The sequence below is a fragment of the Sinocyclocheilus rhinocerous genome, unplaced genomic scaffold (assembly GCF_001515625.1).
Source record: "Sinocyclocheilus rhinocerous isolate Xijiao unplaced genomic scaffold, SAMN03320098_v1.1 scaffold304, whole genome shotgun sequence".
Taxonomy (NCBI): Eukaryota; Metazoa; Chordata; class Actinopteri; order Cypriniformes; family Cyprinidae; genus Sinocyclocheilus; species Sinocyclocheilus rhinocerous.
In genome coordinates, this window is record NW_015659941.1 from 1,194,435 (window position 1) to 1,199,660 (window position 5,226).

The window sequence follows — 5,226 nt, forward strand, 5'->3', positions numbered from 1 at the left end:
GCTCCGGGCGGATGACGTATGAGTTCAGCGCTGCGGAGCCGTGTGAGACACTTTTTTTTATGGATGGGCTCTTTTTATTTCACTTCTTTTGGACTGATGCATGCAACACCCGCTGAGTGGCATTAAACAGCTTGAAAGATCAAAAAAATTTTTTATATAACTCTGACTGGATTCGTCTGAAAGAAGAAAGTCATATACACCTAGGATGACTTGAGGGTGAGTAATTTATGGGCTAATTTTGATTTTTGGGTGAACTAACCCTTTAAGGTAAACTTACATACAGTTGCTTAAAGTGTAATTCGGAAGTACAAAAACTCAAACAGTATTACGTACTCCAGTAAACTTTGTTTTATTTACAACTTTGAAAAGTAATTTATAGTGTGTTGCTGATATTCTGAAGAACTGATTTACTGTAACATAGGGCTGGGCGATATGGGCAAAAAATTATCACGATATTTTTTTTTCATATCAGTCGATATCGATAATTATCACGATAAATGTAACATTTTTATTTCTTTCAAGTTTAAAGGCAGATTTTTGCTCCAATGTGAAAGTTGTAAAAACCAGATGGTTAATTGTGGTTTTAAACTATTCTTTATGGTCAGAACATGACAAACACTTCGTTTTTGAATTCTTCACACTTTTTCAGGCATTTTTCTTTAAGAAAATAAATATCTTAATAGAAAAAAATAATTTCTTACTTCTGCATGTTCTAGTAATGAGTAATATTGTTTCAAATCAAGAAACAAGTTTGTGTTGCCTGATAATATTAATAATAGGCCTATAACATTTTTTGTCTCATGATAATCACAGTTAAAACCACAAATATAGCACCTCAATACCATGGTAAAACTTTAATATGGCATGTAGGTATTTATGAAAAACAGTAGTCTAAATAAGTTACATTTATAAATGCATAAATGCTATAGCTTAATCACAAAAAATACTGTAATTATATTCCATTACTCCTACTTCAATACATTTAATACATGTCTACATTAATAATATAATAAAATTCGACACGAATACCCACATTTCTGACACAATACCATGGTGCAGTTAATGCTACTACAGTAAATCCATGGTAAATGATGGCGATTTGTAGATTAAAAAGCCTTCTGACTGTATCGTTGCGCACAGTGTTTCTGCTGTTTGTCAGCGCTGTTTCATCTGTGTGTAAACAGAGTTATTTGTGTACAAGTTTGTGTTGCCTGATAATATTAATAATAGGCCTATAACATTTTTTGTCTCATGATAATCACAGTTAAAACCACAAATATAGCACCTCAATACCATGGTAAAACTTTAATATGGCATGTAGGTATTTATGAAAAACAGTAGTCTAAATAAGTTACATTTATAAATGCATAAATGCTATAGCTTAATCACAAAAAATACTGTAATTATATTCCATTACTCCTACTTCAATACATTTAATACATGTCTACATTAATAATATAATAAAATTCGACACGAATACCCACATTTCTGACACAATACCATGGTGCAGTTAATGCTACTACAGTAAATCCATGGTAAATGATGGCGATTTGTAGATTAAAAAGCCTTCTGACTGTATCGTTGCGCACAGTGTTTCTGCTGTTTGTCAGCGCTGTTTCATCTGGCTGTAAACAGAGTTATTTGTGTTCCTCGCTGAATTCAAGCGTTTCACACTGGATCTCACAGCGCTGAGACTCATCAGCGAGTGAACGCATCTGCTCTAATGAAGCTAGAAGCTAGCTCGCGCCATAAACATTATATTGAACATTTATCGAACTCTTGTTATTGTTTATCGAGGAAATTTATATTGCGCGATAATTATCGTTATCGATTTATCGCCCAGCCCTACTGTAACAGTTCTAATATGTGTGTTTACTTTGTGTTTCTTATCAAATATGTATTCATTTATGCAGAAATATTTCAGAGAAGCAAAGGTTAGTGTGCATTTTGAGTGTGAATGTGTCTGTGTAGTTTTAGGTCATGTCCACACGTACACGGGTATTTTTATAAACTGAGTTTTTCCTTCCGTTTAAAAAAAAATCTCCGTCCACATGAAAACGCAAACGCATGCTATGAAGCACTGTCAAGAGCATGCCAAACCGACAGGTGGCGATATAATCTCAACCGTATCTTGTGCATCGATGGCAAAGCTGTGTTGTTATATAGAGTATGTCAACATCAGATGTGCCCACATATCTGAAGGGATCCTGTCTGTGGTCGCTGGGTGGTCGGTGGCTCCTAACAAGGGCATTTATTGTCTCTGGTTATATATACCCACACTCTGGTCTACATGACTGCTAACACAATTCAGCCTGAGCCAATTAAACTATCACACCACATCTCAAACGAGCCATTCATTTCTGGCCTGCCTTTGGTCTGAGACTGCAATAACAAACCTGATGTGAGATCATGGTTAACCTAACGCATGAAAGGATATGCAGGGGGGAAAAAGCGACTCTACCACATCTTGATGTTTGGGTTCATTAAGGTTACAGTGGCTGTTTTGATGCTTGGATTTGAGCCGGGCTGTAGAGCAGGATGTAGGAAATGTGAATGACTATATATATAAATGATTTTTGAAGAAATTTGTTATGCTCACCAAGGACGCATTTATTTGATCAAAAAACACAGTAAAAACAGTTATGTTGTGAGATAGTATTACAACTGAACACAGCTGTTTGTTTTCTGTTTTAATATATTTAAAAATGTAATTTATTCCTGTGAAGCAAAGCTGAATTTTCAGGATCTTTATTCCAGTTTCAAGGTCAGATGATCCTTCAGAAATTATTCTAATATGCTGATTTGCTGCTCGAGAAACATTATTATTATCATTGTTGAAAACAGTTAATAGTTTTGTGGAAACCAACTGTAATACATTTTATTTTTCAGGATTCTTTGGTGAATAGAAGGTTCAAAAGAACAGCATTTATTTGAAATAGTAACCTTTTGTAACATTTGAAGTGCATTTACTGTCACTATTGATGAATTTAACGCATCCTTGCTGAATAAAAGTATTAATGTCTTTCTGACTGTGGATTCAAGTGGAGCTGAGATTACTACACTCATATAAATGAAAACCAAAACTCCTCATTCAAATAAGAGCCATATTGAACTGACCCACATAATTAGCACTTAATTTAAAAAATATGTTTTGGTCTGTCAACTACCCTTTTTTTAGGCTAGAGGAAAACAGGGCTCGACCTCTAACATGTTCAATATGCTCATTTTATTAACTATAAGTAAAAGAGAGAACCACACATACAAACTCTACTGAAGCAGGCGTGTGCATGAGGCTCATATGTGACATCAAAGTGATATGAACACAGGAATTTCAAGCAAATCAGAAAGAAATGGCTCACTATCATTAAAAATATATTAGCAACACTTATAACTAGCATATGGTGCAGCTATTAGGCCTCTTGCAATCAGGTTTTCCATGTTGCCTTTTTGAATCGTTCTTATATAATATTAGAATATTTTCTCTGTTTCAAAATGTAGTGAACTGACTGCACAGGCATGAAGGCATCATAAGGTGCGTTTCCATTACCCTTCAAATTGCGCAAATTGAAATTGCGAATTGAAAATACGCCTAATGGAAACGCGTCAATTTCGCAAAAACTCCCATATATGTGCTGCAGGGAAAAGGCTTTTCCAAAAGGTAAGCACCACAGTATATGCTACTTCTTGTGTTATTTCTTTGTGATACCATATTTTGGGCAAAAAATGTAACCTTCAGAAAAAATGCAATTCCATAATGAATTACAAAAAAATCCATTTAAATGGATGATAAAATGAAAGAAATGATAATGAATTTAATTCATTCTATAGCCAGAAGTTTAGGTAAAATTTGTTAAATCTAATTAAAATGTTACATGTTTACCCTATATTTTCTTTTTTTTACTCATGGAAAGGTCAAACTCCCAACCCCCCATACACGTTCCTCTCCTTTATTGTCATTTCTTCCCGTTTTTCCTGCACTCCTTCACATTGATCCAAAACAGATTCATTTCAGATTCCAGTTACAATACATCTCATTGATCCGCACATCTCCTCTAATTAGCCGTTTGAATTTAACACTTGAATGGTGGCGGCCCAGTCACAGAGTAAACCATCCTCAGGAGAGAGCAAAGCTCAATGAATGAGAGAAGACTTTTCTTTCAACCCAGGCTCATTGGAAAAAACACGCCTCTACCTATGTTTTTGCAAAACTCTAAAAACTTGCCTATACATACAATGCAGTGTAGTTTCCAGTTGAAATAAACACTAGTGGCTGTAAAGTGCCCTGACATTGTGCTTTTTTCAGTATGTTAAAAACTTATGAATGGCTAAAGTCCGATTACACTGTAATCAGCACAATCTGGGCTTCAATAATATGTGAGCAGAAAAATCACTCTGAAAGTGTTACGGAAGGAGACTCACACAGATGGTTAGAAAAATACAATAATGTTTATTTTCAGCAAGGGGTGCGAATGGATAGGGCAGGTGAGTAGACGCACTTAGGGTAATGGTCCTTAAGGTAGATGAGCAGAGGAATTCCAACCCCGACGTCGTGGTGGTCTACCTCTTCCTCGGGGTCCAGGGCGATCTGGATGAGTGGAGTGAAAGGCTTCCAGCAGCATGGGCGGTCTGAATGGCCGTGGTTGGTAGATGAAGTTCCCGGCTGAGCCAGAGTCGAGGAGGGCATGTACTGGAAAGGAGATACTGGAGGCAGTAAGTTTTACAACAGTGGTGAGGGGTTGCATATTAACAATTGATGGCTTGATGACACTCACCATAGGTCGTGGCGGGCGAATGGGGCATGGATGGTGTCTGGCCGACGAAGGAGTGGAGTGTATGGTGAGGGTTGATGTGCTGAAATGCATGATTGCATGCGAGTTGTGCAGCGGATGGAAAGCTGTATAAACCGTTCCAAGCCATAGGAGTCGTCATAGGCTGCGAGTTGAAGTTGCACCCCCGGCTCCAGTCCTTGCCGGTAAGCGGTCAGAAGTGCGCGCTCATTCCAGCCGCTGGCTGCTGCGAGGGTTCTGAATCTCAGGGCGTAGTCATTTATGGACAGAGACCCCTGACGGAGCTGATATAACTGGTCACAGACAGAGGTATCGCCTACGGGTTTACCAAACACTTCACGGAAATGTGTCATAAAATTATCAAGTGATTTAATTACTGTACCAGCTTGGGACCAGATGGTCTCTGCCCATTGCAGCGCTCGCCCTGTCAGCAGCGAGA